Consider the following 14,341-nt stretch of genomic DNA (forward strand, 5'->3'; position numbering starts at 1 on the left):
GAAAAACGTGGTTTTTTAGCCATTATGCGCCATTTTTTCCGCCATTTTGAATTTAATTTTATTAATGTCGAATCCTCATGGTATAAGGACCTTAAGTTTTGAATTATTTCAAGTCAATCGTTTAATTAGGAATGGAGTTATCATACACACATACACACACACACACCACACACACACACACCACACACACACACACACACACACACACACACACCACACACACACACACACACACACACCCAGACACACACCTAAAAATCATGTTTTTAGACTGAGGGGACCTTGAAACGTATAGAAAACATTAAATTAGGGTACCTTAAATTTTTTTGAAAAGCAATACTTTCCTTACCTATGGTAATAGGGCAAGGAAAGTAATGCCTATGGTAATAGGGCAAGGAAAGTAAAAATAGCGTAAGAAGATATCTTGGTGTTGTGTATCAAGTTGAGATGATACTGTATCATATTGTGTTGATACTGTATCATGTGTTGTGATACTGTATCATTTACTGTGATGCCTTCTCTTCTTCAACACTTCTCTCTCATTCTTCCAATAATAATTGACCGAACGTAGTGAGGTCTATGTTTCAACTCTACTTTCTTTTGTCTGTCTGTATTCATCGCGATTACGGCCAAGGGCGTTGTTAGAATTCTATGAGATTTGGCAGGAATATTCCTTTTTTAACTGCGCGTCGATGTATACACAAGTTTTTTTTCTAAATTTTGCATTTTAAGGATAATATGAAGAGAAAAGGAATTCCTCCATACTATGATATCACTATATATATCATCTACTTCGAAAATAGGATTAATCAGACTATAGAATTATTCATAATCAATCAGCTGACAATAAATTTATTGCATGCATTCTGGCCGTGTCTATTTCTATAATGTATGGTTTCAATATTTTCTATTATGCGTGCCCATCAGTATCAATATTCTCACATTATTCGAAACAAACTTAATAGGTGATTGAAAATAGAATGGAAAATGATTGAATGAACTGAATAATGCTGAAGAAATTATAATGTTCTTGAATGAAAACCTTAAACACTTCAGTTCCTGTTTGGCTTGAAAATGTGCGATACCAGCACGAAACGGACGTCGCCACATCAAATAATATGAGTGCTTTTTCAATTAAAAGTTTTATAAAATTTAATAGTGAAAAAATTAATTTTAAAATAGTTGAGGAATATTTTTATCAGATGGAAAGATTATCAATAAACTGGATAAATCATCATATTATTAGATACAGATTCAAAAGTGAACTGAATTTATTAACATAAGTGAGTTTTTGATATAGGGGAAAACAAATAACAGTTTTCAACAGTGAATTATGATTCAACTGAATCAACTAGAACGTAAGGTCTACTGTTCACAGAACTACTAGTTATTCTCTCTCCATTCATTCATTTTATCTTCCATCTTCCATCTTTTCGTATTTTCGTGGTCATCAACCTCAATCTCAATAAAAATCCAATAAGGATAGAATTTTGGAAAAGTCAGATGAACCAATCTACCGCTAATAGAGGAGCATCGACGAAGTAGACTATTAGAGAGGCTACAGTGTATCAGTGGACCATAGATAATAAGCAATCTAGAGTGGTCCAGTAGCTGAATTATGGGTACCATAATAGCATGGCGTAACGAAGGAGTTATGGTCGGTTTACGACGATAAAAACTGTGGCCAGCCTTGATCATGCATTTTCCGATTATAAAATGCAATCATCAATATTGATTATGCAATCAACTAGCGTAATAGCTGCCATTAGAATGGTTCAATCTTGAAAAACTGGGATCATTTTAGAAGTGGTTGCTTCTAATAATTGACCGAGCAAAGTGAGGTCTAGGATTCAAGTCGACGGTTTGGCATTTCTCTTAGGGGGATGCACACCGGAGAAACGCGTTTCGTGAAAAAAGTTTGAGGAAACGTGAAACGAAAGTTGCTCGCAATCGACTGATAAGATTAAGCAGGGAACGTTTCTTTTGTATGCATGCGCGAGTGAAACGGATTGCATGAGACGAGTTTCATGAAAGAGGGCTTCACGAAATGCGTTTCTCCGGTGTGCATCCCACCTTAATGTTCAAATGCTTATACATGTTTATATGTTGTGCATTTACGGCGAAACGCGGTAATAGATTTTCATGAAATTTGACAGGTATGTTCCTTTTTAATATTGCGCGTCGACGTATATACAAGATTTTTGGAAATTTTGCATTTCAAGGATAATAATTATAAAAGGAAGAAGGAGCCTCCTTCATACGCCAATATTAGAGTAAAAATCAGACTATAAATTATTCATCATAAGACAGCTGTTTAGTGGACCATAATACTACCCGTTTAAAAACATCGAAAATCTTGAAAATGTATCTTTCCATCAATTTAGTAGACGGTTGACTATAATACTACCCGTTCAAAAACATCGAAAATCTTGAAAATGTATCTTACCATCAACGTTGTAGACAGTTGCAGCCAGACCTGATAACAGCGCTCACACTCACATTCCGGGACGACACGTCACGGTACGATAGGACAGAAAGCTCTATGTTTATTTAGGATTTTTTCTAGACATTTTAAATTGATTAATTATTGTAAAAACATAACAACAGGTCAATGTAACCTACTGAGCGCGAGGTCTACTGTTCACAGAACTACCTGAAATATACAGAGTGGTTGGTGAAGACTCTGATTATGTTGTTTACTTGACTATGTTCGATTCATAGATGATACAAATTTTGGTTCAACTTCATAGTACTCTATGTTAGTCTGTATAGGCTACTACTATACAGTACTACTGTACACTAATGTGCTCTTTGGATTTTGCTACTGGATTTTTATTGAAATTGAGGTTGATGACCAAGAAAATGCGAAAAGATGAAAGATGGAAGGTAAAAGAAATGGAAAAAGAATAATAATTATTATTATTGGATGAATAAGGGAAAAGTGGAGAAGGAGAATAGGAGAGAAGAGGAGGAGAATGAAGGAAGTAGGAAGGAGGGATTGATTGAGAAAAGAATGGAGAGGGGATGAAGGAAATTCAAGACTAGATTATATCATTGACTAGCCGTCAGGCTCGCTTCGCTCGCCATATCCGTCTAGCCAGGGGGCTCAGCCCCCTGGACCCCCGACTGAATCGTCCAAAAATGAGATCAGCGGGATCGCTTCGCTCGCCTGAATTTTTCATTTAAGCATGCTTCATTCCATTAGAAAGTCAAAAGCTGAGAAAAACGTTGTAAAAACGCTGATTTTGGGCGTATCTTTGATGAAATATTAAAGTCACCTCTCATCACAAAATTTTTAAACCCCAACTAAACCTCTGTACCGAATTTGAACATTTTCTGTCAATTATTTGATGAAAGAACTGAGAAAACGCAAAAAACCGCTAATTTTGGTCGTAACTATGGCGTTATTTCAAATCCCTTTTAACACAACATTATTACACCCCAGCTGAGCTTCTGTAGTAAATTTGAACATTTCCTGTTCATTTATTCTCGATAAAGCTGAGAAAGCGCTAAAAAAACGCTGGAAAAACGCTAATTTTGGGCGTCTTTGACGTTATTGCAAATTCCTTCCAACACAACATTATTACACTTTAGCTGAGCTACTGTACTGAATTTGAACATTTTCTGTTCATTTGTTTTCGATAAAGCTGAGAAAAGGCTGGAAAAACGCAGATTTTGGGCGTATGCTTGGAAATTATTCAAAATCCGTTCTTAGTGCGCCTCTAAAGAGCCAACTGAACATACCTACTAAATTTGAACGTTTCTGGTCCGGTAGATTTTTAGTTCTGCGAGTGAGTGAGTGAGTCAGTCAGTGAGTGAGTGCCATTTCGCTTTCATTCATTGATGAACTACAAAACACAGTAAAACCCTACACGAAAACTACACCAATATGTACAACTCTGAAATAATTCTGAAAGCGCTAAGTAGACCATTGAGTTGACCCACTAATAGATGACAGTCTTGACCAAGTTGGCACTTACTACAGAGAAAATAAAAAGTCATTGAATTTTGGGCAGACTTACAGCGAAATAAGAACAGAAACGTGGAGATGAAGGCGACGATGATGAAGAAGAAGAAGAAGAAGAAGAAGAAGAAGAAGAAGGAAGAAGAAGAAGAAGAATAAGCTGCTTCAATAACACTTTTCAGAAACACTGACAGCTTTCTTCTTGCATATGACTCTCCCATGGTTGGAGAGGGGAGACAGTCTAATTTGATTCTACTAGTAGTTCTGTGAACAGTAGACCTTGCGCTCAGTAAGTTACATCGACCTGTTGTTATGTTTTCTCAAAAATTAATAAATTATTTATCAATTTAAAATGTCTAGAAAAAATCCCAAATAAACATGTACCTTTCTGTCCCATCGTACCGTGACGTGTCGTCCCGGAATGTGAGTGTGAGCGCTGTTATCAGGTCTGGCTGCAACTGTCTACAACGTTGATGGAAAGATACATTTTCAAGATGTTCGATGTTTTTGAATGGGTAGTATCATAGTCAACTCTCTACTAACGTTGATGGAAAGATACATTTTTAAGATGTTCGATTTTTTATGATGACAGCTGATTTGTGATGAATAATTCTATAGTCTGATTTTCACGGTAATATTGGCGTTCAAATGAGACTCCTCTTCCTATTGTATTATCCTTGAGAAGAAAAATTTCCAAAAACCGTATGTATTCGTCAGCGCAAAATTCAAAAAGGAACATACCTGTCCAATTTCATTAAAATTTATTGCTGCGTTTCGCTCTAGATGCGGAACATAGAAACATAAATATAAGCATATAAACATAAAGAGAAATTTGAAACTGTCGATTTGAATCTTAGACCTCACTTCGTTCGGTCAATTATGGAAGGTAGGATTATTAAAAATTGCATGATGCCTATATTGAAAGCTGCAAGTTGGGATATTGATAGAAAATTGTTGCTGATCATGAAAGCTGAAAGGCGTAAATTATTGAAAATTGCACTCTACTTGTTGAATGTGTTCTTGCTGTTTGTTACTTGTTATAAAAAATTTGTTTTCCTTCGGATTTTTGCATCCACCGATTAAAGGAAGTCATCGAACTTTATCCAAGATGAACTCAGTTTGAAAATTTCAAAACATCATCATGATAATCCTCATCATCATCAACGTTATCATCATAATCCTTGGTATCATCAAGTGGAAAGCGATTAAAAAAACTTGTTCTTGAGACAAGTTGGAACTTGTACAGGATCACCCGATCTTGACGGGTCACTGAATATTCACAAGAAGTTTTAGTGGAAATTGATTTTTAAACTTTGGGGCACTGTCCACTTTGATCATGCATCCTAATGAATTTTAAAAAACTTGGCACTGTGATTCAGGCTCTGGAGATTTTTTTTATAATGTTTTCTGACTGATGATTTTGTAAAGGTTTCTGTGTTTTGAAGTTGGAACAGGGATATATGAGGCATCTATGACAAAGGCAAGAACTGGATTATACACGTAGGGATAGGAAATTCACGAACGACGCATCATCACGTCTCAACTACTCAACTGATTAACTTGAAATTTGCATATAGATTCTTAATAATTCACCGAGGATAGTAGTTATAGGCCTATTTGAAATCATCCTTCAGTAGGTCAAGTTTTTATTAGACCCTTGCGGAGCACAGGTTACCTGCTGGTCCAGAATTAAGTATTATTTTTTCTGTAGAGTTATATAGAATAAAATGAGTAAATCTTGATTTATTTTTATTTCCAGGTGAGTCCAGCTCCATTCCAGCGATCTATTTCATCTCGCATTGTAAGTAGTTCAGTATTAATACTATGGCTATATTTACTATATTTTTAATCACTATCTAAGCTACAAATTTATAAGTGGACTCAACTTTATATAATAACTGAAAGCCCCAAACATGAATCTCTTCATAATATGAATTCAACACAAATCGATTCAATCAATTCATTTGAATCAATAATAAAATGTTGCGTCCTGTTGTCTTGCTAAACCATAACCGTCCTGTTTTCAGCATGCCATTTTGAGACATTACTAGTAGTTCTGTTAACAGTGGACCTCACGCAGTTTTCTCATCCACAAGTATCTGATGTCACCTGTTCTAGTTGATTCGGTTGAATCACAATTCACAGTTGAATCATAATTTACTCTTAAAAACTTTTATTTGTTTACTCCAAGATCTAAAACATACCTATGTTGTCAGACACGGCGAGACATCTGTGTAATGCATGCTATGAATAATCCACTTGTCAGCTGATTGATTATGAATAACTCTATAGTCTGATTGATCCTATCTACAAAGTAGATGATATATATAGTGATATCAGAGTATGGAGGAATGCCTTTTCTTTTCATATTATCTTAAAAATGTAAAATTTTGAAAAACCTTGTGTATACATCGACGCGCATTTGATAAAGGAATATTCGTGCCTAATCTCATGGAATTTTATCAACGCATTTGGCCGTAATCGCGTTACATACAGACTGACATAAGAAAATCGAGTTGAAACATAGACTTCACTACGTCCGGTCAATAATTGTACAATTTCTAGTATTGAATAGAATATTCCTCCATATCTACTTGAAAAGAGAGAGTATGATTGAGAGCTAAGAGAGGGAACTCTAGTTTATGGCAGGAGAGAAAAAAAGTGAGAGCTAAGAGACAGAAATAGTTTGAGGAAGGAAAGTGAATGGTTAAGACCTAACAGAAAAAACCAGTGATAGCATTACATTGCACATCAAAAAATTATTTGTCTAATATATTATCTAATTTTACTGTCGATTTTCAATATGTCCAATGTCTAAATTATCTTCTTGAATTAGATGATAGGCAAGGATAGCAACACCAATGTTAATCAAATACTGCCATTAATACGTGAACCTCACTATAGAAGTGTATAGTGGCCTTACTGCTCAGTACAACGTACAGTGTGAACCCGCCGTATCATTGAGAATGTCAATTGGATGACCTTGGAACAATCGATACACTCTGTTACTGTCGATGAACTTGTTATGTGCTCTGTTATGAAAATAATACGGTTCACAGTTTCTGATAACTGTTCAATTTCTGTTGATGTAATTGTTATTTTAGGACAGAGCTTGACTGATCGTTTGCCGCGCAAAATTTCTGTTGATATTTGTAAGATCATTTGTGATATATATTTAAATATCAATTTTATTTGAAAAATCATCATTCTCCAATGATTAGAATGATAAGAGACTCATTGCTGGTTGCACAAAAGCCGGTTAAATTTTAACCGTGATTAATTCCACGAAAACCAATCAGCGAAGCCGTCTTTTCAAAAACGCCTTCTCTGATTGGTTCTCGTGAAATTAATCACGGTTATAATTTAACCGGCTGTTGTGCAACCGGGCCTCAGTATTATAGTTTTTGATGAATGATAATATGATCCCTCTGTTTTGGATGATGTAAATAGCATTTATAGCTATTTATGGAGAGATTTAGACTTGCTATGTTCCACGCAATTTCCGGTTGAATTCTGAGTTCATTTGCGAAACAATGATACTTTCACAATGTTCCCCTGATTTTCAAAATGAATTATGACTGTTGAAATTAGTTCAAATTGTTTCAAACAGCATTGAAAATCAATCAAGTTGTTAATATAAAAAACATCAGAATTTTTTCAACTGATCTGTTCCAGAACCACTGTTGGCTAATTTTTGGGGACGTATGAACCATTTCAGTTATTACACTGAGATCGATCAGCTGTTTATTTAAACTCATGATATAACCGTGATGAATGCGGACATTATAAAATTATTAGACAGTGCTAGAATCGACTTAAGACTGTATTTCAACTTTGAAAAAATTATCAACTCAAACTAGAAGATAAAATAGATCAGCCTACTTTAGGTAATGTTTCATAGTTTCACCAGGTATTTCAATTTCTATTGTTGTTTGAATGTCTCATTCAGTCATAGTTTGAATACTACTCACAGTGTGGGCGTGGCTAGTCTCGGCCAATGACAGACTGTAACCTTGATAGGTCAACCAACTGCCAATCAAACAGCCCCATTCACTCCTACTATTCAGGCCTATGCTGTCGCTCGTTGCTTCAGATTCCAGTTTACTATTAGAGTAGAACCGAAAATTGTTTGTCAGTTCTTTAATGAAAAAGTTGTGAAAATTTCAAGTCATTTCATTCAACTGTATCATACTGGAACTCCAACGATCATCCAGCTCTAACGATTCATTAATCTGCAACAGTCAACACAATTTAAATTAGAAGGGGGCCCGGTTGCAGAAAAGCCGGTTAAATTTTAACCGTGATTAATTCCACGAGAACCAATCAGAGAAGCCGTCTTTTCAAAACGCCTTGGCTAGTCTCGGCCAATGACAGACTGTAACCTTGATAGGTCAACCAACTGCCAATCAAACAGCCCCATTCACTCTTATCATAGAGAAACAATAGCATAAGTAGATATCCCATGGTATAGGGCGTTTATATCGCAACTTTTACTGTTATCTCAAGCCGATAGTTCATGTAATTCTTTCCCGTGAAGCTGTGTGACACTGGTAGTCTCTCATATTGTGCCGTTCATACACTCTCACCCCAACAAAACAGTAAAATTCGACAATAATCGACAGTAATCGGCTTGAGATAACAGTGAAAGTTGCGACATAAACACTCTATACCATGGGATATCTACTTATGCTATTGTTTCTTTATGCTCTTACTATTCAGGACTATGCTGTCGCTCGTTGCTTCAGATTCCAGTTTACTATTAGAGTAGAACCGAAAATTGTTTGTCAGTTCTTTAATGAAAAAGTTGTGAAAATTTCAAGTCATTTCATTCAACTGCATCATCCTGGAACTCCAACGATCATCCAGCTCTAACGATTCATTAATCTGCAACAGTCAACACAATTTAAATTAGAAGGGGGCCCGGTTGCAGAAAAGCCGGTTAAATTTTAACCGTGATTAATTCCACGAGAACCAATCAGAGAAGACCTCTTTTTTAGCCTTCTCTGATTGGTTCACGTGAAGTTAATCACGGTTAAAATTTAACTGGCTTTTGTGCAACCGGGCCTGAATCTATCAAACAAGATCTGAACACCAACTGAGTATTACAGTTGCAGCAAAAATTTAAAGTATTTTAAGCATGCATTACTTGAAGGAAAACTGAAGCATTTTTCTATATAAGAGACCATTTGATTGAATTCAATAGAATTCAAATTGGCAAGCAATATATTATTGAAAGAGGTAAGTCGAAACACACACAAGCAGTGAAAACATAGTTCATTATAGTTCACAGTTGGTCCTCTATTTCTGTCTCTCCACATACTTCCTTCCTCTCCCTCACTTACTCACTCTTCCCACTCTTCTCTCTCTAGTTTACCATTCTATCTCTCTTCCACCATTGATCAGTTTCTCTGCAAGTCAAAGGTGACTCTCAGAGTGATAACTCTATCAACGTTATGAGGCACCAGACGACATTTGAATCCGAACACAGTTTGCATTCTTCAATAGTGAGGTCCAAGATATTATGGCAGTGAAGAGATAAGAGAACAGCGTTGCCGATTCTCTGCCTTTCCACTGCCTTCCATGAAGGATATGCTGATACTGGTATTATGATGTGATATCAACTGTCCTTGCCACTGTCTTATATGGAGGATAACTGATACAAGTATACATTCGATGTGATATCAAAACTGTTTATTCTTGTTAAAAATTATCAATTATATTTTATTCGTTGAAGAGATAATCAATTCTTCAATGAAAAACAGCGTTGCCAATTCTCTGCCATGTCACTGCCTTCTATAAACTATAGCTGATACCGGTATATCTATATATAAAAGCGAAATGGCACTCACTCACTGACTGACTGACTCACTCACTCACTAAAAATCTACCAGACCAAAAACGTTCAAATTTGGTAGGTATGTTCAGTTGGCCCTTTAGAGGCGCACTAAGAAATCTTTTGGCGATATTTAAACTCTAAGGGTGGTTTTTAAGGGTTTAAAGTTCGTCTTTTAGCATGTATATTCTTCTTATTCCAATATCTTAAAATTATAATTGAAAAATGTCCATACCATATGTTAATATAGAACTATAATCTAGAGAGAGTACCTCTTCGAAACAGTTGTTAACTGGTTTACAGTTGTTAACTAAATTAATAATTTTGTCAGGTTGGCATTAAGTTGAGTTGACTTTGTTAGGTTGGCACCAAGTTGTAGATTGAAATCCATTTTTATCTCGGAAAATCTCATTCTTGGACGATCCAGTCGGGGGTCCAGGGGGCGGAGCCCCCTGGCTAGACGGATATGGCAAGCGAAGCGAGCCTGACGGCTAGTTTATATTATATTAAAGCTTCTGATATAATAATATTTTGTCTAAGTTAATTCATCATTGTAACTCGTATTATTTTGTAACTGGGCACCCGCCAAAAAACCTTCGGGTTTGGCAGGACCCTTAATTGTTTGTATTGTGAATAAAAATTTTGATTTGATTGATTGATTGATTTGTTAATTATTCTTGATTGAAATAATCAATTATATTTTATTCGTCAAGAAATTATACTTTTCAATAATAGAATAATGAATTTACATAATTGAGATTGAATATTTTGTTAATTCTTCATGTTTTACATTGTTAAAAATCGATCTGGAAACGTTGAGGAGCTAATAGAATAGGATAGCACTATCTGCTTTGTCGAATGATAGACAAGGATAGCAACACTAATGCTGATCAAATACTGCCATTATAACGAGCACCTCACTATAAGTCAGAAGTTACAAAAACGAGTTGCAGAGCTAGAAAAGAATAGCGCTATCTGCTTTGTCGAGTGATAGACAAGGATAGCAACACTAATGCTGATCAAATACATGGACCTCATAAGTTACAAAGACGAATTGAGCTGTAAAGTGAATTGAAACCATGTGATTGATAGATATATGATAGTTCGAGAGGTTTCTATCATAAAATAGATTGATTGATTGATTGAGTACTTTATTTATGTAGATTACAATATATACTGGCTTATACACTTATATAAAATAGCTTACAATACAGCAAAATTATAGATGAATTTACATAATATAGACTAAGAAAATAATTATTGAACTGTATATGATATGAAAAAGCAATTTGTAATATAATAACTATAGATAATAATAATATTGTTATGCATCTACATAAATTGGCGGAGCTTTGGACATATCAATGTCCATTAAAAATATCCTCCCCACTAACTCTCTACCAAAATAGATGGATATATAATAGTTCAAAAGTCTCCTATCATGAAATTGATAGATATATTCAACAGTACAGAGAAGGGCATTCATTTTTGCTTTGTCATGTTGTGCTATGTGTTCTAAAGGAGGCCACACAAAATAAGACAGTCATCATATCGGACACATATCAGAAACGCCAAAACCGTTTGAAGATAAAGAATACATTCACCCTAGAATGGAAATGGAAGTCATTCTCGTATATTTATATACATTCTTATATTGATTGCGCAGCTGCAGAAAGTAGACTGAATGCTTTTATATCAGCACTCAAGAAAGACTATTAAGCACATCTCAACACTCTTATCGTAACAACTTCTTCAAGCAAAATTGAAATAAGAAAAACGTTTTTGGATCATTTCGAAACTGTTAAGCATGGATCAAAAATTGAATTCCTGTGCTATGTTTTAGAAAAGGTTTGTATTGGATGTTTCTTTATTAGATTCTGATTGTTAATTCAACTGTTAATTCGAAGATGTGTAAGTTTTGGAAGAGGTTTATTCATTAAATAATGTTTTTGTTTGTTTCGGATTGTAAATTGGAGTGAGTAATTCGAAAATCTAGTGTGGCGCACTCACACAACTTTCCTTGCCGCTATGAAAATTGATCACCTGACGCTAGAGTTTACGCGCATCTCAAGTCTACTACTATTCAAATTTAAAAGATCTGAGCCAGCTGGTGACAGGAGAATAACGCTGGAGACATACGAGGTCTGCTATCTCTTCAGAGTGAATCATTTAATAGAATCAACAGTTTGTAATTGGATAATCACATTTTCTCGAATTTTGAGACTATTTTCATTTTTAGGTGAGAATGTTATTGAACATTAATTGTAGAGATTTTCATGCTCAATCTTTATCGCTCTAAATTTTTTGTTTAAATTGTATCTGAAGCCTGATAATTGGCAATCTTATATCAAACTTTGCATAGATGGGGCGGAGCCCCTGAAATTTTTACAGATATAGGACTTGTGGCAGTTTGGTAGAGCTTATCAGTGACTATTTTAGGTATAAATTTAATCAAAATCGTTCGAGCCGTTTTCGAGAAAATCGCGAAAAACCCTGATTTTGACAACATTTTCTCCATTTTAACCGCCATCGTGAATTGTTTTTGATCGAAATTGTTCGTGTCGGATCCTTATATTGTAAGGACCTCAAGTTCCAAATTTCAAGTCATTCCGTTAATTGGGAGATGAGATATCGTGTACACAGACGCACACACACACACAGACCAATACCCAGAAACCACTTTTTGGACTAGGAGACCTTGAAACGTATAGAAATTTAGAAATTGAGGTACCTTATTTTTTTCGGAAAGCAATACTTTCCTTACCTATAGTGGGGCAAGGAAAGTAAAAATGTGTGACACATAACATAGCTACATTTGGACTGTATTTTAAATTATAATTGGATCCGTTTCGAGCTTAATTTGGTCACTGATTATGCATTGGATATTTGAATACAAAGTTGAAAGATTCTATGCATAAATGCGGTTCAAATCCCTGAATCATTTTGTTGAGAACCGTTTATCGGCTATCACCCAAAATTGGAGCAGACGTTTTAGGGTTGACTGACTCTCCTTTTTTTTGCAAGTCAAAAAAACAGCCTTTGATCGATGGGTTGAGGTGTCAGGGTGCATGAGGGGTAGGTAGTGAGAGGGAAAGGTGTTCAGCCCCTCCTCAGACAGAAGTAGGGGTCAGAAAAAAGTCGGCAGTCACCCATCTAACATGCCTCCTATATAGTGAGGTCCACGTTATAATGGCAGTATTTGATTGGTGTTGCTATCCTTGTCTATCATTCGACAAAGTAGATAGAGCTATCCTTTTCTAGCTCCGCTTTCTAGATCGTTTTTAACAATGTAGAAATATAGTTTAGTAGAGAATTTAAAATTTCAATCATGAAGATGTATTACTGAATCATTAAAATATATATTTTATAACCAAATAAAATAAAATTGATTATTTTCAACAAGATGAACAAACAGTAAATATCGCATCAGGGAATACTGCAGAATATAGCAGTAGTTTTATATAGTAGTTTTCTCGTAATACGGGTATCTGCTATCCCCTATAGAAGGCAGTGACTAGGCAGAGAATTAGGAACAATGTTCTCCTATCTTTCTCCACTGCCATCATAATGTGCACTTCACTGTAGAGGTAGAACTGCAGAGAAAGAGGGAAGGAAAGAGGTGGGAAGGAGTGAGAAAAAAGAAGATAAAGAGAATAAGAAAAGAAGAGTTGAAGAGAAGAAGAGAAGAAGAGAAGAAGAGAAGAAGAGAAGAAGAGAAGAAGAGAAGAAGAGAAGAAGAGAAGAAGAGAAGAAGAGAAGAAGAGAAGAAGAGAAGAAGAGAAGAAGAGAAGAAGAGAAGAAGAGAAGAAGAGAAGAATAGAAGAAGAGAAGAATAGAAGAAGAGAAGAAGAGAGAAAAGAAGATAAGAAGAAGAGGACGAGAGTAAGAGAAAAGAAGGGAACAAAAAACAAGAGAACTAGAAATGAAGAGAGGAAGATAGTGGAGAAGAAGAGAAGAAGAGATTGATTGATTGAGTACTTTATTTATGTAGATTACAATATATACTGGCTTATACACTTATATACAATAGTTTACAATACAGCAAAATTATGGATGAATTTACAAAATATAAATTAAGAAAATAATTATTGAGCTGTATGTAATATGAAAAAAAAACAAATTGTAATAACTATAGATAAAATAGATAATATTGTTATGCATCTACATAAATTAGCGGAGCTTTGGACATATCAATGTCCTTTCTTTGGAAAGAATATTCGAAGTATTCTTCCCACTAACTCTTTACCAAAGAGAAGAAGAGAAGAAGAGAGAAAAGAAGATAATAAGAAGAGGACAAGAGTAAGAGAAAAGAAGAGAACAAAAAACAAGAGAACTAGAAATGAAGAGAGGAAGATAGTGGAGAAAAAGAGAGAGAGATAGAAAAGAAGAAGAGAGAAAGAACAGCTGTTCGTCTTTAAAATACTGTTTGAGAGACTGACATATGTGTCAGCTGTGCCTAAAACTACCCGCATGCATTAAATAGGCTTTAAACTATCGATCATTAATGCTATTTATTGGAGTCATCGTCTATCCATTCTCAAACA

General features: G+C 35.2%; 1 protein-coding gene and 1 long non-coding RNA gene across 4 annotated transcripts in view; both read left to right on the forward strand.

Annotated features, from left to right (window-relative positions):
* The window catches only part of LOC111048683 (opioid-binding protein/cell adhesion molecule homolog), a 210,080-nt gene that overhangs the window by 96,162 nt on the left and 99,577 nt on the right, over positions 1–14,341 (forward strand). The gene's annotated exons all lie outside the window — the stretch shown is intronic.
* The window catches only part of LOC120350160, a 53,157-nt gene continuing 44,537 nt past the window's right edge, over positions 5,722–14,341 (forward strand). Inside the window, exon 1 of the long non-coding RNA XR_005570662.1 lies at positions 5,722–5,765. This is a non-coding gene — a long non-coding RNA (uncharacterized LOC120350160). The remainder of the gene's footprint in view (positions 5,766–14,341) is intronic.

This window comes from Nilaparvata lugens, chromosome 3 (genome assembly GCF_014356525.2).
Source record: "Nilaparvata lugens isolate BPH chromosome 3, ASM1435652v1, whole genome shotgun sequence".
Classification (NCBI taxonomy): Eukaryota; Metazoa; Arthropoda; class Insecta; order Hemiptera; family Delphacidae; genus Nilaparvata; species Nilaparvata lugens.